Source organism: Emydura macquarii, unplaced genomic scaffold, assembly GCF_026122565.2.
Source record: "Emydura macquarii macquarii isolate MOO-44397 ecotype Brisbane River unplaced genomic scaffold, CSIRO-AGI_Emac_v2 contig_75, whole genome shotgun sequence".
Lineage (NCBI taxonomy): Eukaryota > Metazoa > Chordata > Testudines > Chelidae > Emydura > Emydura macquarii.
In genome coordinates, this window is record NW_027130212.1 from 5951841 (window position 1) to 5974959 (window position 23119).

Here is a 23119-nt window from a genome sequence, read left to right on the forward strand (position 1 = left end):
ATGTTGTGTTCACAGAGGTCTAAGCTAGTGAGCAAACTGCACCATCGTGCCTTTAAGCGGCCAAATACACATTCCACCACCGTTCTGCACTTGAGCTTGTTATTGAAATGCTCCTTCTCGCTGTCCAGGTGCCTAGTGTAGTGTTTCATTAGCCAGGGAGCAAGCAGTAGGCAGGATCCCCCAGGATCACTATTGGCATTTCAACATCACCAATATTTATTTTTTGGTCAGGGAAGAAAGTGCTCACCTGCATCTTTTTGAACAGACCTGAGTTCCTAAAGATGTGTGTGTCATGCTCCTTTCCAGAGCACCCCACACTGATCTGTGATCCACAAAAGTCTGCAACACCATTGAGAAGTATTCCTTTCAGCTTATGTACTTTGTGGCAAGGTGGTCCAGTGCTAAGATAGGGATATATGTGCCATCTATCGCCCTGCCACAGTTTGGGAACCCCATGGTGGCAAATCCATCCAGTATGTCCTGCATGTTTCCCAAAGTCACTACCCTTCTTAGCAGGTCTATTAATGGCCCTGCATACTTGCATCACAAAAGCTCCCACAGTGGATTTACCAACTCTGAATTGATTCCCAACTGACTGGTAGCAGTCTGGGGTTGCTAGTTTCCACAGCGTGATGGCCACTCTTCTCTACTGTCAAAGCAATCTCAAGCGAGTATTCATGCATTCCAGGGGTGGGGGTAGCTCTGCCAAAAAGGTCAGTGAAAGTGGTCAGGATGGGAAGACTAATCCTGTGCATGTGACATAGGGCCCAAACTGTGTGTCTTGTCTGTGTGTAGAGGGATTGCCAGGGAGGAGGAACTGGTGACCCAGGGCCAATAAAGTCTCTGGGATGCTAAAACCTCTTCCCCAGCTTCCTGTCAGTGTAGCTCTCACTGAACCATATTAGCATGTCTCTCGTCAGCTCACTAAATGGGTGTTGCCCATGACAGAAGAGTGGTTGGGCCAGTGGTTCTATTCCCTTTTTTTCCTCCTTAGACAAACTGATAAGGACTGGTAGGAGGGATGGTATGCATCTCCTTTTCTGAACCTGCCAGCTTCTTTCCTGTCCCGCTCAATTCCTGTCTCTTCCACTCACCCCAATGAGGATCCCTCTGAAGGGTCAAGGTGTAGGAGATGATATCACCATGGCATGAATGATTTCCACCACCCTCTTTCTTCCAACTGGGGAGGTGGAGAACCACATGTAGACCAGGGAGGCATGATCATAACTGTACATCTTAAACCAGCCTGAAGTTTTGCTATACAAAAGATTAAACTAATGGATTTTATCTAGTTGCTTTTGGCCACAGTATGTATATACATTAAAATTAAAACAGTCACATAATTCACTGGTTTGGTAAAGGGTAATCCCTTTAATGTAAAATAAAACCACTAAATGTTTTAATACAGCATACCTGTCATTTCATTGTGTATTTGTTTAAACTGAGACTTACAACATCGTTGAATTTTACAGTACATGAAATGCAAAATCTGCTGCAGTTCCAAATGTATAAAATAACTTTACACAGAATATAGGCCTATCAATTTCACAGCCTAATTTCTGACTAGATTTAACAGCACCTCTGATGAACTGCATAGTTTCTACTCATTAAAAATGATGACTATTCAATTTAATCATTTTAAGTGGAATTAAGCTCAGTATTGCCAAGTATGATAATATCCTAAAAAAATTGAACCAACATTACAAAAACAACCCACATTAGTAGTTCTGTGTAGGAATACTGCACTTGCCATTTGTGAGGCTGATCACAATATATTAATGCATTAAAGTCTCTGTGAGCCTGATCCAAAGCAACTGAAGTAAGTGAAATAAATTCCCTATGGACCTTGGATCAGGCCGTCACAGGAGTAACAGTAATCATTTTTATAGAACTGTATAAAACCAATATTTTCACTGGCAAATATCAAATTTATAGAACTGGCTGGAAAAGTATACAGAACTGTTTTCAATTGGAAAATGCAGCTCCATTGAAATAGAAACGCTTTCTGAAATTGTGCTGATTTTTGCCAAAATTTTATTTTGGAGAAAAACTGGGGAATATATACTGTGACAGTGCCAGACCGACCGGCTATGAAAGAGTGCTGGAAGGTATGTATATTAGCCCCAGGCTCCATAAAGCCCTCTTCCCTGGGTAACCCAGCCGGGGCTAATTCAAGGCAATTGGGCCAATTAGGCCACCTGGAGCTTATCAAAGAAGCTGCCCCAGCAGTTAAAAGCCTCCACTTCAGGTAGGCCAAAAAGGGATGAAAGGGAGTTAACAGCCAGAGCAAAGCAAAGCGGAGCTGAGCTGAGCTGAGCTGAGCTGCCCGCCCCAGCTTTAGGGTTTGGGACTATCACCCGCTGCTGTTGCCACACCAAGACAGAGAGGCTCCAGCCGGGGAAGGCTGAACAACCCTTCATGCCGGTACCAGGGAGCAGGCCACAAGCCATGGGGCCGCGGACAGGCGACCCAGGGAAGGTAGTCGGTCTCAGGGACTAAGCAGGGGGCCCGGGGCAGAGGGCGGGACTGGGCCCCCCCCTTCACTCTCCTCCCAGCTGCACAACTGGCGTAGCCAGTGAAGCGCAGGATCCACAGGGCGGAACAGGCGCACCCTGCCACAATACAGATATATATTTTACTGTCTCAACATTCCATTTTGATATTTTCTTTTTCTATTTTATATATTATAACATTTGTGAAGTCATAACTGAAAAAACATTACGATTGATCTGAAATGAAAATTTCAAAAATCTCCAAGATAGAAAATTCTGAACAAATTTTCAAGTTTTATTCCAATTAGAGCAAAAGCCAAATTTTGAAATCCCCAAGTCCTTCACAAAACAAAATTACTGTACACAGTTGTCTACATTTATGATTTTAGATATAGGGCCTGATTATGAAGTCCTTGCTTGACTGAATATTCTTGTCAACTTAACTTGAATAAAAATTGCAGGATCGCCTCTGACTTTAGTGACTGGATCAGACCCTTATTCGGTATCTTAGTTATTCTTTTGTGATAGCAGCAGCAAAATTTGTTGCCAGTGGACTGTCTCAAGGAAGAAAATTGCCAGTAACTACTGAGAACTATTCTAAAAATGCAACCCTGGCTGTCCAGCCATTGGAACAATGTTATGCTACATTTCTGGAGAAAGGGGCTCAGACTGAACTGCGTTGATGGCACCAGAAGTCCCTGATGCCTGGTTCACTAACAGAACTGGCAAGTGACACTGAAGATAAAAGTTCTTGACGTCTTTCCAAGCTGAAGGAATGGAGCTGAGTTTCACTTATAACAGTATAGGAGAGGGAATAGCATGATCATGAATGACAGAGAAGCTCCCATGAAAGGTTTGCATGTAGGACAGGTCAGATGTACTACATCAGAGTGGAGTCTGGGGAATTTGTTTCAACTGGATAAATTTGTAAACACTAGGATGAAACAAAGTTTCTCTGAAACTCCAGAGAAAAAACATATATTCCCATTTACGTGGTTAAAAGCAAAGAATACAGATATTTATTTCCTCCCCTATAACTGACCTCCAAATAATGGCTACTGTAATTGATTTTCAAAGAGATTAGCACTCTATCCTTACTGAGGAAATATATTTCATGCAAGACATTTGTCATTTCTCTGTTATTTTAATTCATGATCTTATCATTCATTCTTTTCCTTGCTCAAGCAAATAGTAACAGTACTTTTAACCTGATACTTCAAAGGTAAAAATGTTGTAAAAGGATCCACGTATCCTTCCGCTCTCAGATCTCAGCCAAAGTCTTTGATCACCAAAGATCCTCAAAGATTGGGGCAACTTCTTAAGGATTGGGTTACTACACTGAAATCTATTGAACTTCCATGTTCATATTCAACATGGAGCAGAATGAATCTTTAACATTCATAAGTATTTTAATTTAATCACTTATAACAATTAAAGTGATGATCACTGCTTAAGTTTTTTGCTTAGTACAGTGAGACTCTCTCTCCCGCCATACTGCAGTTAATATTGTCACTACGAAAAATCCGAGATTTCAGTGATTTTGAACTTTGTTGTAAAAAGATTTTTTTATCCAAGAATTAAAACAAAAACAAATAGAAATGTCACATTAAGTTACAGTAAAAATACAACAAAATACCTTTGATTCTAAAGTGAATTGTGTGTTATTACTTAAGTAGCTTTCATTTTTAAGTGTATGGCACCATCTAAATTAGATACTTTTGATCTTTATCAATCTTTCTATGTGTATTTATAGTGTGGAAATCACTGGAGTCAAAATACATTAATCTTCAGCATAAGCCTGGTCCACTCACCACGAGGGGCACCTCCTCCTGGCCGCTGTGGGGATTAGCTCCACTCACATCCAATGCCCCTTTCTGTCATTCATTCGTGCAGCTTGGTGCCTCTCTCTCTCTGCAACTCTAGGGGCTCTCTCTTTGTGACTTGGTTCTCCAGCCAGGTCATTATAGTCCTTTCCTTCCAGGGTAGGAAAGTCATACTAGACTATCACTCTAGGCAGTCTACTGCTCCACCCTCTGGTCTGTGCAACTTCCCCAGTGGCTGGCAGGGGAACCCAGGGCCACCCACTATTTCAGATTTCAGCCTAAGGACCCTACAACCAGCAGCCAAGATCTGCACTGTCCCAAACCTTACTACTCTTTCCCCGAGGTGCTCCTACTGTGCCTTTATAAGGCTCTTTCTCCATCTTCCTCTGGGTACATCCTTCTCTCTGAACCACAAGACTTCTAATCTCCCTGTGGATGTGCCCCTGGAACCGGGGAGCAGCGTCCGGGTTTTTCCCTCTCTGGGTCCTCCTCAGAGGGGGACCACCCCTCCCAGCTACCTCTCACCGGGAGCAGTCGTGTGTCCTTCTCAGGGCAAGCAGTCTAAGGCCGGGCCCTCAGGCCGGGCTGGCAAAGCAGGCAGGCCGCTCGTTAGAGCGGTATGGCGAGGAAGGCTTCCTCAAAGTGGGTAGGGAAGGGGGGAGGGGGACGCAGGCCCACCCGTCTCCACTGCATCCCAGCCTAGGGCCCTGGCAGTGGCAACGGCGTTTGCCACGGAGTCGGCAGGGCTCCGGCTGCAACACGCTGCCCAGGTTGCCCCTGACTCAGCCACTAACTTGCAGCTATCCCTGGGCTTCTTCCTCTCCGAAACCCCTGGTACCTGCCTCCTCTGGGTCGCTGGGGCGTGGTAGGCCTACTAGGCCCTCCTCATCCACAGGCTGCAGCTCGGGCAACTCCATGGGCTCGTCCTCAGAGGGTAGCTCTTCCAGGTCCTGTGGCCCCCAGGCCAAAGACAGGGCTGGTAAGTTCTCTGGGTTCCAGGCTCTGTACTGCTCCGGCAGGTCCGCTTCCAGCTCCCAGGCTCTGGGTGTCTCAGGGGGGTTCTCCTCAGGCTCGTAGTCAGCAGGGAGCCCCAATGGGCCTTCTTCCAGCTCCCAGGCCGTGGGGTCCTCTGGTGGGCCCTCCTCCAACTCCCAGGCCATGGGGTACTGGGGGGAGGCCTCCGCGAATCCCCAGGCTGGGGTTAAGGCCTACTGCTCCCTTTCAGCGTGGCTCCTTGGCCCAGCCATAGCTAGGAGCTTGGGAGAAGACATGTCCTTCCCCCTTAGCCATCCCTCCTTAACTAAACTCACAGGCCTGGCTTTTAAAGGCCTAGCTCCGCCCCCGCTTCCTGTCAGGTGGGGGTACTGGGACCTTTAAAGGCCTGGACCCGCCCACCTGCTTCCAGTCAGGGCTTCCCCTGGGGGAAGGCTCTATCAGCCAGGGTGAGTCTGGCTCCAGCTCCGGCTCCCTCTCTGGGCCCTCCTCAGAGGGGGACTACCCCTCCTGGCTAACACTCCCCCTTGTTTCTTCCTTTCTTTTCTAAGGCTAGAAAGTGACTGCTTCCCCCTACTGCTGCCAACTTTGATTTTATCATAGCCCTACCTGCAGAGTGACCAGATGTCCTGATTTTATAGGGACAATTCTGATATTCAGGGCTTTTTCTTTTATAGGCGCCTATTGCCCCCCTCCCACTTCCTGTCTTGATTTTCACACTTGCTATCTGGTCACCCTACCCACCTGTTCCTTCTCAGCTGGGCTCTATTCCCAATCAGGGGTTGCTTAGTCAGCCTATTTCCCCTCTGCTGTAGCCTATCAAGTTAATTGGCACCCTCCTCAGCCTCATTAACCCTTTCAAGGCTGGTGTGGGGTTAACACCCTGTCATAAACCCCCATAGGACCATATTCTAAACTTTAACCTCCGTGGGTTGTAGTTTCATAGTTTATCTTTTTCTTTAGGTATTTAAAGGAGCAGGAGGATTTGCTGGCCACAGAAGTGCAATTTCTGAAAGAAAGGCCTACTGCCAACAGATTCTTAAAATAGATGAGTCTTGCAGAGAGCGTTCTGAATGAGACAAGACAGGAATTCATCTTGATTACTTGTGGCTAAGGGTTCCATGGCAGGGTGCCTCCCAGTGAGAACCATCCTGTGTACTGTCAGTTGTATCATATCTACTGATTGCAAATATTGCTGGAGTTTTACGGAGAAAAAGATGGCATTTCAGGTAGTTGGGGCCTATCCCATTAAAGCAGCTGAAGACGAAGATCAGGATCTTGAACTGAACCATTACAAAACAGAGTCACAATTGTAAATAGAGACCAGATGTGATGTGTTCTCATCTACCTGTTCTGCTTAGGAGATATGGGTAGACCATCTGAACCTTCTCTGTGGTTTCTTCCCTCAGCCTCAGATAATGAGCATTATAGCAGTATACCTTAAAGAGGCAAATGCCTAGATCTCTCAAATCTGGTCTTCATGCATGAGAAATGGCTTTAGTCTTTTCACCAGCTGGAGATGGAACTGTGCATCTATGTGCATCAGAGTCAAGTTGATTACATATGCCTGACTCACTATTGTGGTACTTTGTCAGAAGACTGATGTAACAAAATGGTTAACCAGGCCTAAGACTACAGACCTTCCAAGCTATCCGTGTATAGTTGCTCACAACTGCCTTGGATTCTATAAGATATTAAAAATACTAGCATTGCGTCTGTCTTATTTGGGCTAAGCTTGAGCTGGTGCTTATTTCTTTTAGACATTGACATAACTGGGTAATGTCATGAGCTGCTTCAAATGAGAATTCTGTCTATGGACATGTATAGCTGGTATTTGAGAGAATAAACACTAATTGAGTGAATGTTTGAAAACAGAGTCTTATTTATGTGGAGTACTTTTCTCCAGAGTATTTTGACACACACACCTGTTAATTTCCCCATTTTCCCCAGAGACTCCTGATTTCGGCTGCCCTCTACTAGAATTCAAGGCAAGTTCCTGGACGTCCAAATTCAAAAGGAAGTGAAGTAAGACATTCTAATCCCATTCTCTCCCCCAAAACAGCTCACAAACAAACACTATTTCCTAAGATTTCAGGTAGGTTGCTCGAGTCGGTTTATTTTCACATTTATTTACGTCCTTCAATATGAATTTAGGAGCCTAACTTTAAGCACTTAAATTTTAGTCTACTTTTGTTTTTAAATAGAAAAATAGTAAATGTATGATTTAAACCAACAAAATCAAGGAAAATTAGTGCTTAGGCTGGAACACTCCTCAGCTCCATGCAACTATAACTTAACATACTTTTTTGTACCTATATATTACAAACTTCAGCAATCAATCAAAAAGTTGCATGCCCTTGTCTGGCAGACAAAACAAGGTGGACTATCAACTCTTGTCACATATGGTAGCTTCTTTCATACCATATGGTGTCAAATCACTTGGCCCAGATCCTGATACCCTTACTCACCTTGAGTAGTTGTAAACATTCCCTGGAGTGGGTGGAAGTGATGGCCCTCCCTCACTGTCAGTCTCTGACGGATGCCACACCTCCCGGCCCCTATGCCAGGAGTTCTAGCAAAAACAGGGGAAGTTAGCAGTTCTGAGCCTCTTTGGACCCACTGGACAATCCCACTGTCCTGGGTCCCCCGCCAACCCTCAGGCAGGGCAATCCAATAAATTGGGACCCAAACCTGCCGTCGGGGATGGACAGGCCAGGTAGGAGGCTTCTAGCCCTCTGCAGGGTGAGCAACAGTTAAAAGCCCAGGCCCTCAGGCAGGGCGGGTGGGCAAAGTGGAGCAGTCTCACTCTCGACCGGCGAGCAAACAGTTCAAAGCTCAGGTCCTTAGGCAGGGAGGGCAAACAAAGGGGGGCAGTCTCGAGCCCTCCGCAGTGCGAGCAAAGAGTTCCTGACCCAGGCCGTTGGGCAGGCCTGGGCTGGGCCGGTAAAGTGGAATAGTCTCTAGCCCTCTGCAAGGCAAGCAAACAGTTCTCCGCCCTGGCCCTTTGACAGGGTGGGGCAGACAAAAGGGAGCAGTCTCTAGCCCTTGGCAGGGTGAATCAACAGTTCGCAGCCTAGGCTCTCCAGCAGGTCAGGACCTGACGGGGTAAATGGGCAGTAGCCCTAGGAAGGGCAAGGAAATAGTCTAAAGCCCAGCTGGCAGACAGGCCAGTAGTCTATAACCCTTGGCAGGGCACACAGTTTACAGCCCTGTCCTTCAGGCAGGGTGGGGAGGCAGAGCTACGAGTCTCTAGCACTATGTGGGGTGATCCCCCCAAGGTTGGGGTAGGAGGGGGGGGGAGACCCAGGCCCACCTGACTCCACTGAGTCCCAGCCCAGGGCCCCAGCAGTGATGGGTTGTCCCGTCACTGAGTCAGCGGGGCTCCAGCCAAAATGCGCTGACTTGGCTATAGGCCATAACACAGCTGGACAGGTATCTGGCTTCCCTGGGCTCCTTCCTTCCCCCGTTTCCCTGGAGTACCTTGTCCTCCGAGTCACCCTCAGTCTCCTCGGGGTTTTCTGCCAGCGTTCCACAACCCTTCGGCCTCGTTGATCGGTGGCAGGTCTGGCAGCTCCTTGGGGCAGTCTGTGGAAGGCAGCCTCTCCTCAGGATAATGGTCAGGCCACAGTACCAAGTGAGAGATGTCCTTCTCCCTCGGCTGCCTTCTCCCAACTAAGCTGGAAGGCCTGCCCTTTATACTTCCTCTTCTTTTCCCACCTATCTGCTTCCGGTCGAGTGGTGGTGGTGGTGTGGACTTCCGGGTTCCACCCCTCAGAGGGGGTTTGGCCCTCCCTTGCCATCAATCTCCGAGGGAAGCAACAACTCCTGTCCCCTACAGTAGTATCTTATTTGGCAAAATTTCCCACTGATTTCAGGAGGTAAAAAGGTCCAAAAGGTAAGATGATAGGCAAGTGGAATTAGGGGATCGGAGAAATTGCCTATTTAAATTATTATTTATTTATTGAGATTTATCATAGAAAGGAATGTTTACCCCTTGTGGTTTTAGGTGTCCCTGCCATAAATTACAAGAATCAAAATAAAATTAAACAACAGCTTACCCCTTGAGAGCCAACAGAGAACCCAATCCCTGACAAAACACACAACTTTGCTCCCACACCCAGCTCTAACCCCACTTTCTTCAACAGCTAGCACAAATGAGATGTATCTTGAAGAGCATCCTGAAGGTCAATGTGTGAAAAATGTACACGAAATATAGACTGCACCTGAGACAAAATATGTGTAAAATAAACAACTCATTTACCAAATACAGAGCAAGAACTTATTCCGAGCATAAGAGTAGAAATGTGCCCCCCATTGCTGATATCATAGCTTTAAGAACTTGGACCTTAGGACTTTAGCCTGCTTTCAGTGAAGTCAGGAGCAAAGCTCTCATTGAGTTTAGTGGTGGCAGGATCTGCCCCTTCATGAATATATCTTAATATTAAATCCAAGATACACCGGGGCCCTGTTCATGAAAGACTTTGTAGGTCAACAGCAATTATAGCTAATGTAGATCCCATGGGTAACAGATAACTAGTGTGTCGATGCCAAGATGTATAATGTATTTGTTTCTCTGCACAATATACTGCCCTGGAAGCAGAACTGGGTATACAAGATGAAATTTGATAAACAGTCTCATTGGCAGATCAGCAAGCCAGGCATTACAATAATCTAGTCTAGGGAAGATAAAAGCGTAAATGAGCAATATGCAAAGCAAAATACATTTATTTCAACTAATAGGAGGCCTTAATCTTCTGAATGCAACATTGAAAGGAGATCTTGCAATCAAAAACCACAAAAAGGTTTTTAACCAATGAACCTAGGTTGAATTTCACAGATGGGTTAAAAGTTCAAGTGCCAGTCATAAACAACTCTGTTTTGATTTTAACCAAAGAAAATTGATGCTCATGCAGACTTTTATAGTCACCAACTTGTCAATATGGTAATAACATAGTCTGAAATTGTTGGTTTAGTTGACACATAGATCTGTGCCTTGTCGGCATAGAAACGAAAACCAATATCATGCCAAAGAATAATCTTGCATAAAGGCAGTTTAGGAATGCTGAATAAGAGCAGGGCCAAAGTGGAACCCTGTGGACCACGAGAAATAAGTGCACCAGCATAAGGACACAAATTACCCTTGGAAATATACTCCAGGTAACTGTTGGATAAATATGATTCAAGCCAATGTAGGACTATGCCAAACAGAAAGTCCCTCAGGCATTCTAGAAGAACATTGAGATCTAGCAAAATGAAAATGGATGGAGAATTAGAATCTGCCTTTAGGAATAGATTATCTCATTTATATTTTATTACAAATTTTAAACAGACAAAGACAGAGCATATAGGATTTGATACTGCACCCAGTAAAATCAATGGCTGCAGTGATATGGGATTAGGCCCATGCAGACTAAGATTGTTCATTTAGGGACATGTCTTTTTTCCAGTATAATTATAAATACAATTATGTGCATGTTTCATCTCTTACTTATTATGGTGCCAACTCAGAGATAACACTTCTTTTTACCATTGCTCTTCTACTTCCCAAAATACTGGTGTTTATCATGGGGCAAATTTGAAGTATATTGTAGTAAGGACAGAGGAGGAAAACAAAGAGAAAAATGACTACCAACCTAATGAAATGTATCCAGCTTTTGATTTTATAGATTGTAATTGAATCCACAGACAAGATTATTTTCTGATCACTGAGAAACTATATCTCTTTTGCAGGTCCTTCTCTTCTACTTATTATAAAGCTATAGGATGGTCTTCCTCACCAAAACGATAAGTTTAGACTAGAGTATCACAGTCATTAACAGAACTCTCAGAGGCCCACCACAAACAACGGCATAGATTGGTTGAATTTTTTTGAAATTGAATTTTCATAAAAATTTTGAATTTTGACCAAAAAAAAAATCACAAAATATTTTCATGAAAATTTCCTCCATCCACCAACTTTTCAATCAGGAATGGATCTAGTAGAAATTCAAAAGGTTTGATGATTTTTTAATTTCTAGTTTCAGTTAACAAAAAAAGGAAGGGGAATTAGCCATCTAGAAAGAACTCTATTGTAGGAGGAAATGTGTAATTGTTCCCATCCTTGCATCTGGGCGGTGCAAAATTTGGCGCTGAGGAAGACAGGAGAATTTTCAATGAGGCTGAGAATAGAAAAAAAAGGGTAAATTTTAGATAACAGAAGTCTTTGTGTTTCAGATAGTAATTTGTACAGTCTTTTAGTCATGTGAGTATAAGAACAATTCATTCCTTGAATCCTGCTGGAGTCTCTGCTTCTGAGAGAAGAGTGAAGACCAATTTGAATGAAATTTAAAATGTTTTTTACGTTGTCACTTTCTTGTAAGAAATGAAGGAAACTGCTTAACAACTGAGATGATAGTTCAGAAAACTATTCATAAATATTTGTTGCAATAAAAACTGTCAATTTGCTTCAGTGGTATTTATGACCTCTTTTCCCAGCTTTCCTCAAACGTTCATATGAGCAACTTTCTGTTTGTGGAAATAGAGAGTGCTGGGAATAGTCCTGCAGGTATATTTTTACACCAGAAGTGCTCATGTGGCAATTTTGACGTTTTTTGCAGGTTTGGGAATCAGCCAATCAGAAGAAAAAATATCATTTGACTTAAGTGACCAATCAAACAGAATGAATAATAAATTACAAATGGCAAATAAGTGAATAAATAGTTTGGGTAAATAGTTCATGAGCCGTCCCTGAACTGAAGCAAAGTGTGTTGAAGTCAATCAGCTCACAAATCATTTGTCAAACCATTTTGAATAATGAACATATTAATAAGAGTGGAAGTCTGTTCAGAGATAAATCACAAAAAAAAAAAGAATAATTATTTGTTGCAAACGTATCATCCAGTTCTCAACTCTTCTATATCTCTTCAGCAATTAGACAGAGTCACCAGCCAAAGAAATAGAAGAAAGGCACTACTGCTCTAAGATGCAATATCTTTTTAAGTAGGGGGGCATAGTTTGGGAAGAATGATCCAATCTTTGCTGTCTTATCAAAGGAAGTTAGCTATATCCCATACTGGAATAAAACCAAATTTTGAAATCTCGAAACCCTCTGCAAAATAGAATTATTGTTTTCCACCCAACTCTACAGTTAAACAATGCTCGCCCGGCTATTGAGGTTTCAGTGTAGTGGATGCCATTTGGACAGCAATGTGTTTATTTAGGAGTAAGCTGTTTGAAGAACATTGACAGGAGGACTGTGTGCTGTGAATCCAAAACTCTGAATGACTGTCTACTGAAAATGTTCTCAAGTGTGTTTTGTTTTATTACATTATACATCAGATAGAAAAAAGCTGTAATCGTTACAAAATTAAATTTAGAAACTGTAGACACAGCCTGCAACAGCTGAAGTTTATATTTGGGAATAAATCATACTCTTACTAAAGGGTTTTTAAAGCAAGGGTAATCTTGTGAAAGCAGTTCTTTGATAAGATACACAGTACAAAAAATAGCAAGAGAAGTTTCCCCACTCCTAGCAGAGGGACACACCCTGTGTGAACATAACTGTTGCCATCTGGTTTATGGTGAGTCAGACTACTATCCTGGCCCTGCCAGCTTTATGTGACATTCAAAATCTCAGTCTTATGATCAACAACATCAAAGTCTGATTTTTATGTAGCTAACATTTACCAAGACCATTTTCTTCTAATGTGACTTGGATATTTGCATGTTAATAAACCCATTGAAGGGTATTCAGGTGGATCTGTTAGCTATACCATAAATTTAAATTAAAATAACAAAGTAAAAAAATCAAACACATGAACGAAAAACCCACATATGCTGGCAGAACTCCCTGGTGATACTGAATGCTTCAGTTTTTGGGTGCCTAATTTAAGACAACTTAAAGTTGTTCTGTTTTTTCTGATTTTCAAAATGTTGAGTGCCCAATTGAAGGTAGCCAAAATCACTAGTACTTTTGAAAATGTAGCTTTATGAATAAAAGGCCAGATTTTCAAAAGCATTCAGCACCCACAATTGGGACCAGATTTCAGAAGAGCTTCGCTATCATTTAGGTGCCCAAATGAAGTGTCCAGATTTTCAAAAGCGCTCTGTGCAGTCAGTGGATGCAGGCTTTATGGGTGGTGTCAGCAATATTCAGATAATACTTCCCCTTATGTTCACTTCTAATCTATTTGGTGCAATGATCAAAGTTATTCATTGTGGGCTTTTTAAAACTAAAACATTTGTCTTCTCCCCAATTCACCATTGGACAGGAAAATTCTACAGGTCTTAGATTCAGCACTCCTGAAGACCTTCTGAAGCAGGTTCCTTCTGAAGCAGGAAGTGGAAAAGAGGAGCTCTTACTTCATCACTGCTTATTAGCTCTTTTCTTAAGGTCACAGTCCCAAAGATAGAGATATTTTACCGCTGATTATTATGGCTTCTGAGAAGCAAGGTGCCCTCATTCTCACTTATTCAGTGAAAATGGGAGTGTTCTGCACACGAATGAACAGGCCCTACTTATTTTTTCTCAGGTGTTCTTGGAGTCTCAGGCTTAATAATTCTTAGGGTTTTTTTTTGTTTTGATTTGTTTTGGTTTTTTTTGAGGAAAAACAAATTGGGATATCAAAACACCAAAACTTTAGTTACTTTAATCTTAAATTTATGAATATGAGTGCTCAAAAGGCAGTAGAGAGAAAATGATTGTCCATAGTAATGATAACTTGGCTGCATTGAACATATGTTGCATTTTCTATTTTTGTTATTCCTTTAAAGGTGAATCATCTTATTCTAATATATGTGTAGTTAAACATATAACATAAGATATACAGGATATGCAGCACAGCTGAGTTAACAGTATCATAACATCCTCATTTCCTGAGTCAGATCATTTAAATTAGGAACATTTATATTCATGTACTTTCTTAATTTTAATATGTAATCAACATAGGTATATGTTATGAAAGATTTATTTGATGCATATTTTATTTTCAAAGGAACAACACTTAGCTTGTCCTTTCAGTTATTTTCTAATGTTAACATCTCAAACCTGATTCTTTTTATTGTTGGGCACTGGCTGCCAGTTTTCAGTATGTATAATTTGTACATAGTGTTCATTTTATTTTAGAACATACTGTTTCAACAACTTGGTTTGTCTCATCTTAAGAACCAATACAAAGGGTTATCCAGATCAGATGATAGCCAGCCAGCAACCCGATACTGTGAAACAATGGTGGTGTACACTGATAACCACTAGCTGTTTAGTCTGACAGAGGGCCAAATCCTTAGATTCTTACTCATTTTGTTCTCACTGATGTGACAGCTTTGCCTGAGTAAACACTGAGGAAGACCAGTGTAAGAACAGAGCCCAAAAAGAATATACGTAGACTAGAGATGTTGCAGATGCAGCTATATAAAACCAGGACATCTCCACAGGTAGCAATACCATGGTTTTTTTCACACCGAGTTTTATACCTACTATACTGGTGCTCTCTGAGGTCATCCCCGGAAGTAATAACTCCAGACTATTTTGCTTCTGGCCATTACTCAGGGGGTTGGACTAGATGACCTCCTGAGGTCCCTTCCAACCCTAATCTTCCATGATTCTGATTCTAAGTACTGGATGTATTCCATGGGTAAAGATAGATAGCAAGTATTTTACTACCCAGTTATTCTGAAACAATAATAAATTAAGCTTAATTAAATAATGTTTGTACAGCTTTGTGATTCTTGCATAAAAGGTGTTACAGGGGTTCAAAGTGTTATTATTTATTATTTCCTGACACAAAATATAAGAACAAAATGGTAGTGCCTATTGAGATATAGGCATGCACACACATGCTCACACATATACACAAACATGCAAGCAAACATAAATATGCCCTCCTGCGTGCCTCAAAACAGATGCAGTATGTGGATGGTTTTGTCCATGCCTTCAGTGTACTGTAAGCATATGATGTCTCCATGAGAGTTTATAGGATACAGCTGACTTCACATGATTTTGTAATTGAAAAGGCTATGACGCTGGTCCTTGGGCTATTACTCTTACTCAAAGAGTCATGATACGAAGTCTACTTTTTAATCATGCAGAGATTTCTGATTGTGAAACAGTGAGAAATGTTTTTTTAGAATGGTCCGTCCAGCTGAAAGAGAAATTCCAGAAACATGGATGAATATGAAAACAAAAGAAGAGAGTGAATATAGGAATTTAAGGTGCTGAAAGTACCTCTTGTGGAATGACTTTTCTTGATAATATTCATAAAGAAGGGCTTGGTTTGAAAAGCAACTCCAGTATGAACGTTAAAAGAACTCACAGAACCTCTGTAAATACACAGAGTTTTATAATATTTTGGAAATGTAAATAGATTCATTTTTCTAAGATGAGTGGTCTATAATGGCACACACTTTTGATACTTTTTATTGATATACAGGTTTGGTTATCCCCCTTTGCAAATACCCTCATATGAAGAGCCAATTAATTTTCACTTACAGTGATTATAGACTTAGTACTCACATGCACAAGACACTACATGAACAATGTATATCCACATAGAAATTGTCACTCTGAACCAAATTCAGCCCCCAGTTATACCAGTGCAACTCCCATAGATTTCTGGTCAGTCTAGGTATTACTACTGATTAGAAGCCAGATACTGCTGACCTTATTTGAGTGAAGAGCACTAGATAAGAGTCATGTGTTGTTGTTATTATGTATTATTATTTAGGCAAAACTCTCATTAAGTCAATGATGCAATAAATAAGATGTGTCAGTGTGATTTTCACCTGTGTAAGGACTGCAGTATTAAGTGATTTGATGCTCTAAGAAGGGACCTTCCTAAAAGTGGGTAAGTCAACGCATTATATGAATTGAACTGGTCTGAATCAAGGATGGGCTTTAATCATTTGTCCATGAACCTAACCAACTATTGCAGAATAAAAATGTTTGTGTAAATATATTTCTGTGAAGCCATCTAATTTCCCAAGCATGCCCCAAGCGTGGTTTAAATATGTCATATTATGGTTGGTTGCCACAAGCCAAGGACTTCATTGTCCTGATTGGAAAAGGTAGCTGTTACTGGTTTCAGAAGAGAGAGCCTAAATAATCATAATTCACTTAAACTGTTCAGGGAGCACTTTGCATGGTTTAAAGTGAAGCTAGCCTCCTCTTGCTTCTGTTGAAGCTCATGGGAGTTTGGAAATTTTGTAAGATTACTTTACAAATATACGGTCCATGTGGGAAAAGATGTTATCCATTTATGTATTTTGTTTCAACATCAGAAAAACAATCTTTTCTAGCTGGAACTGTATTGTAGATTTGTTAACCATTTATGAAATTCATTATCCTGAGCATAAAGACGATCAAATAGAAAGTCAACAATTTTTAAACTGTTTTCAGATAGCTAAATAGAAAGATCAAATTTATACTTCAAGAATGTAAAAAATGTAATTACATTTTGATTTTGCAGGGGTTAGTAATACAGAGACATGTTTGCCTTTGATCTGTTTTGAAATTTCTGGTGAGAAATATAAGTAGAAATGGCTCACTGATTTGGCAAATATGAGTTTGCACTTCACAAATGTTAAGCACAGTACCAACAACTTTCCAGTAAGTGCTTGTAATTCTGGGAAGCAATTCAACAGTAACTTCTGTAAATTTATATTTCTTTCAAGAGTAATTCAAAAATAGTCTGCTTTCTAGCAGTCATAAATAGTCTTGGACTTGTAGATGATTTGACAATGAAGAAAACCCCTGAAGCAAAAATGGAAAAAGTAGCGCTCTTAGGGTCGCCAACTTTTTAATTGCTGAAAAACAAACACCCTTGCCCCGCCCCTTTCCCTGAGACCCTGCCCCTGCTCACTCCTCCCCTCCCACCCCCATCATTTGCTCTTTCCCCCTCCCCATCACTCGCTCCCCTGTCCCCCGGGAGTCACCTGCCATTTGCAGAGCCAGGCTGAGAGAAGCTGCTGCAGAGCCTGCCTGCCCAATTGGGGCACAGTGTGTGTGTGTGTGGGTTGTTCCCCAGAGTGAGGGTCATTGATGGGGAAATTGGGGCACAGCGGTGGCACCAGTACCTATCTCTTGGAGCCAGATCCAGAAACCAGCCTGTTCTCTCCATCAGGCATCAGCAGCTGAGCAGAGCAGCTCCTCCAGGACCCAGCAACAGCTTCTGCTTTTCCCATCCCTCATTGGCAGAGGCAGTGCTGACCGGAGTTGAAAACTGGACACCTGGCAACCCTAAAAACACTTACATTATCTACTGTGCAAGTGCGTCACACCCACATATGTGTACATTGTCTATGTTGGGGGAATTTGGCTTTGGTTGAAGACTAACTACACAGAGAACCAATAAATATATACAAGTACTGTGATAAAGTCTTGCAGACTAATTTATTATTTCTTTGTGGACTAGATTCTTCCACCCTTACTCATATGGAATAGTACCTTATCTGGCAATGTCATTTGAACTACCCAATGAGAACTCAGTTTGAGTAAGGGTGTCAGAATCTAGCCCTGTATAAATATGATTTAAAATACTGAATATAAATTGGTTCATAAATGACAACACTGCTTAATACAATCTCTGCTGATTGCACCACATAAAAAGATGCTTTCCAAGTTCTGCTCATTTTATATTTTGCTAAAAGTTCTATTAAAGAATATTTCAGATAAGCATTCTTACAATTGCTTGTTCACAATTCCTCATTTTGTAGGTTCCTTGTCTATACAAGACATTCCCTAAGGTTAAGAATGAAAAGGTATCTACTACAGACATACTTGATTGAAATAGCTGGTAAATTGCTGCAGTAATGAGAAAATTCCCTTTCCTCTGGATAGTCCAACTGCTTAACACTGAAGCATTTTTCAGATAAAGAATTTTAAGGAAATTAAAAATTAAAGAGAATTTCTTTAAAATCACAAACAAAGTGTCTGCTCCCATTGAAATCAGTGGCAAAACTATCTTGCAGTGTTAGGCAGGATCAAGCCATAGCATTAATTTTTGCTCTGTAATAAAACAGACTGATTTTTACAGGCATTCTGATGTGCATATGCAATGATGCTTTAGAAAATGCTGGTAATTTTAAAAAAATGTGATTAAAAACACAAGATGAGGAAGTTCACCAAATATCTCATCGGCTTAAAAATAGGTCAAGTAAATACATTATTAGCTCTGCTAGTACACAATTCCTACATTCCAAAGTACAAGAGATTTTGCTTAATATTTCAACATCCTCTTTCATTCATTAATGTCTGTGAGTTGAAATATTTGGCTTTAGCCATGTGTGCCTCTCTTTTATTTTTTAAACTGGCATCCAGATGCTATTTGTGTAGTTATTATATATGTCTGTTTAGTTAAAAAAGATGTTTGAATATACTCATTTGTTTGTTTCTTTGTGTTTTTAAAAAATGTATTTTGGGTGTGTTTTATCTCTAGAATGTTTGCCTGTACTTTTGATGGTTATTTGCTTGTATGTAGCTGCAAATGTATTGTTTTCTTTCCTCCTTTAAAACTTTGTTTTTAAAAAGGCAAGCATTCTGTGTTGTTTTAGAAAAGGCAAGCATTACCATGTTTTTTGCTGTGTACATAAAAATCTTAAAGTGTGCTGCAAAGTACTTATGAACCCATTTGTTATGCTTGCAGGCTCTTTGAACACAAGCACTGTATTTATAGATAGGATGAGACCAAGGTCAGACATTTTGTGGTTTTGCATATACAAAACAAATAAAGCAGCATATCCCATATCTGTGGCCCACCTCTCCAACTTTTTCCATGGAATGGCACTAAAATACCTGAAGTAGGAGAAATTAGACGTTAGATTGTAATTCCTTGTGACATGGACAGTGTCTTCTTCACATAGGTTTGGACAGCACGTGGCGAAATATTTGGTAGCCCTGAATTAGTGAGACACAAAGCTCTACTCAACCTCAACTATGGGAATTACTACCACTACTTCGCTGAAATACTAGAACTAAAGGCAAAGATTCAAGGACAATAACATGAGTTTCATCTAGTAGTGAAAAAGCTGGTTCAGTGGGAAGGACTAGGGGAAAGGAAGGACTCAGTTCTCTCACCTGCCCTCCCTTCATCACTATTGTCAACTTGGCTCACCATACCTGTTTTCTTTCCTTAAGTCCCAGCTTCTGGAGCCATGTGACCAAGGAACCCTAAAGTCTCAAAACCAAGAAGGCAAAGAGAAAGAACCCCAGGTTTATTATTTTCTAAAACCACATTAAAAAAACACGAAACAATCTCAGGGGTTTTTTGGGCCCTGGCTCCACGATTTTGGCAGTACTGGCCCTTTCCAGTCTCACTCCCACGGACGCCTTTCCTTTCTTTGGGCTCGATTTTAAGCAAGGTTTTCTGCCTGGGGCCATTTACCACCCTGTCCTAAAATCTCCCTTATGCAAATAGAGCCAGCTTGCCCTGTTGAGCGAGATGTGCGTGCGTGTGCGTGCGTGGTGGTGGCAGGAATTGCCTTTCTCTGGCACTGCCCCTCCCTCACTCGCTCGCTGCGGCGGGAGGGGGCCCAGGAAAGGGTTAAGAAGAAACTTGGCGAGGAGCTGAGCGGCATGGAGAGGGGAGGGACTGGGCTGCGCTCAGCTGGGTGGAGGGAAGGGGGAGGATGAAAGTCAGCCAGCCTCAGCCATTGCAGCAGAGCGAGCCAGGGTGGAGGGCAGGCAGGGAGCTGTGTGTGTGTGTGCGCGCACGCCGCCTGGTCGGGGAGGCTGCCGAGCTTTGCAGTGCAGCCGGGGAGGAGAAGGAGCCCCCACCCCTCCCTTGGAGCCCGGCGGCGGCCCTGCCTAGAACTCAGCGCCTGAGGGAGGCGCCGCCGCTCGGCTCCGCAGACGGGCGCGTGCCGGGTGCGCGCTGCGCTGGAGGAGCCTCCCGGGCGTGTGTGAGCCGGCCACGCAGCCCAGGCGGGCAGGGCGCCCGCGGGCCGGAGGAGAAGCGCTGCTGGGCCGGCGGCGAGGGTGAGTGTCGGTGGGGGGCTGCGCGGGGCGGGAGGCGGCTGGGAGGGAAGGAACAATGCCGGGGCCCGGGGTGGCCGCCGCCGCCAACCGGAGCGGGCGCTGCTGGCTGGGCACTGGCAAGGAGGGAGGGATTGTTTCCGGTGACATCCAGCCCGGCCCCCCGCCCCCCTTTCCAGCCGCCCGCCGGCGCCTCGGGAGAGGGAGTGGAAAGTTTGGCCCCAAATTGCGGTTTCGGGTGGGGGGAGCTGGGATCGTGGCAAAGTTTGCGGCTCCCACCCCGCCGCCCCGCTTTCCGGGAGCCCCGGCTGCACACCTCCGCCCCCGCTCCGGAGGGACTCCCCCGCTTCTTCCTCCGGCCTCTGCCCGCCTCGGGTGAAGGGTTCAAGCAGAGCAAACTCGATGCGCAGCAGCTGCACTTCCAGCCGCTCCGGGGTGGGTGTGTGGGGGAGGTGTGTGAGGGCAAACCCTGGGGTAGAGAAACATTAGATCAGGCTCCCCCCAATCCCACTGTCTCCCCCCTTCTCGATCCACCGCCGCCTCTTGCTGCTTGCACAGCAGCAGGCAAGGCCATGCTTCCCTCTGCTCACCCCCCTTCTTAGTCACTTCCTCCCCCGCCCCGAAGGCGGAGGGAGGCGCCTACAGTTTATTGTGGGCTAGGAGGTCCCCCCGACTCCATCTGCTGTGTATGACATCCCCCTCCCCCTGCAAAAAAGGGTGCTTTCTCACCATTGAAGTTCCATAACCTGCAGTCCCTGGGGTATTTCTTCTTTGCCGTTTAAGGTTTGTACTTCAGGGCTTGCTACATATTTGGTGTCCCCAAAGCCCTTAAAGCAGTGGTTCTTAACCTTTCCAAACTACTGTACCCCTGAAGCCTGAGTCCCACCCCCACGGGGCTGAGGCATGTAACTTAGTTTCATGGCGCCCCTGTGGCTCCAGGCAATTGCCTTTCTTGCCACCCCCAATACCAGCGACCCCTCTAAAACTGTCACAACCCCCAGGTTGAGAAACACTGCCTTAAAGGTTGCCTTTCTTCCCCCTGAAAAAGTTATGCTGATTGAGGGCTTTCCTCACTTTGCTCAATGAGTAACTTAGTTTTGAACAAACTGAAACCCACAGTTTTGAACAAACTGTACCTTCAGTACAGAAATGTACTTCTGGGGCAAAGGGTAATAAATTAGGATTCCACAATCAGACCTTAGTGATGTGCACTGTATTATGTTTGGTGGATGCATGGGGTACTTTTCCCTCTCCCAATGAGTGTGGTGTTGCACATTTTTGTTTGTTTGTTTCTAATTTAAAGCACTATGGGACAAGACTGGAAATCCTCCACAGATGTAGATGATGTTCTAAGAACTGTGGAGTTTCTGACTTTGAGAATGATTCAGCGTTAGGGACGCTGGTATGCAGTTGACTCATTCTGCTCACTACTCCTTTCACTCTGTTGTGGCTAGATACCTTTTCCAAAATAAAGTTCTATTTGAATTGTTTGATTCTGGGAGTATTTTGTGGATTTTTGGTTTTTGTATTCAGTTGCTAGCACTTAGGTCGGTTAGAATTTAACTGAGTTATGGTAATATAAACTATCAGAGAGATATGGAGTTTGTTTACAAAGAATCATAATACAACACACAGAACTTGGTAAGGAAAAAGTGCATCCCCTTCTTATGGGGGGGGGGGGGGGTGGGACGGGGAATTATCTGTCCTTGAGTTTGATACAAAGTCTGTTTCTTTAATGTGTTAGTCAGTTGCTGTATTCAATGTTGTTGGAATAGAGACTGGAATGTGACACATCCGTAAGCCATCTCCCAAACAAAAGTTGTCAGAGGTTGTCAGAGGATGTTGTGTGGTTAATCATCTGATTTAATGGCATGCAAGAAGCTATTGGTGTTAAGTGAATTTTACAAACATGTTTAACTGCAAAATTTCCAGAACTGGAATTAGACTGCTCTCCTGCGGTGAGCTGTCATGCAGGACACCTGAATTCAGAGCAAATAAAGGGGTTGCGGCTGCCTGGGCTATTGTTGTGTTCTTTAACTTCTCAGCATTCCTTTCTTGTACAGCCTGAGATATAGAATTGAAATAGACTTTTAATTGATAGAACTAGTTGACTAGAAGTTCAGTACACCTGCATATATGCTAGTTTTGATAACAAATAGTGAACAGGCATTCAGTGGTGAATGGGAACTCTGGCCTTTCTCTTGGACTGGCCTGCAGTCCTGAATTATCATCATCTAAGGGGGGTGAGCATGCTTTTTAGAGCATAAGTGTACTAAATACAAAGTGAAGTTAAATGCACAATATCGTTAAACTGGCAAGCCCAGGTGATATACTTTACTAGTAATTTTGAGCATTACTTGTAACTATGATATGTACAACATTTTCAGGGGGGAAAGTTTTGTCAAGTATTTTGTGGTTGTTTAAAAAAAAAAAATCAAAACTTTTGGAGAAAGATTTGATTATGGTGCTAAAAACCATACTAGATAAAGAAGTTAAGGTGATCTAGTGTTTTCATATATTAAGCTTGAATGGCTGCTTTAAATGTTGGCTTTGACTGTTTTATGTTATATCTATCAGTCTGTAAATGACACCAAGGAAAAAATTGCTTTAAAAACAATAGTGGTTCACAAGAGGTCATCACAGAGTTCAAACCCAACTGAACTGAAATACTGATCTTATTTTCCTTTAGTTTTTGTTTAATATGGGATCTGTTAAAAGAAAGACACAGGCCTGCTAGCTAATGGCTTATCATATTGTCTTTGCAGATAAAATTGTTCTCTTTTTACATAAGTAATGTAGTCTGGCAAAATATTTCTAGGAATCTTAAATAATACCATGAAAACTTACGGGGATGTGACTGTCAGATT

The 23119-nt window shown here is 42.8% G+C and overlaps 1 protein-coding gene across 2 annotated transcripts in view; it reads left to right on the forward strand.

Annotated features, from left to right (window-relative positions):
* The first annotated feature begins 19923 nt into the window (after nt 1–19923).
* The window catches only part of NRIP1 (nuclear receptor interacting protein 1), a 90897-nt gene continuing 87701 nt past the window's right edge, over nt 19924–23119 (forward strand). For both annotated transcript variants that reach the window (XR_010918823.1, XM_067543227.1), the window contains exon 1: nt 19924–20255. The gene's annotated coding sequence lies outside the window, so the exon portion shown is untranslated. The remainder of the gene's footprint in view (nt 20256–23119) is intronic.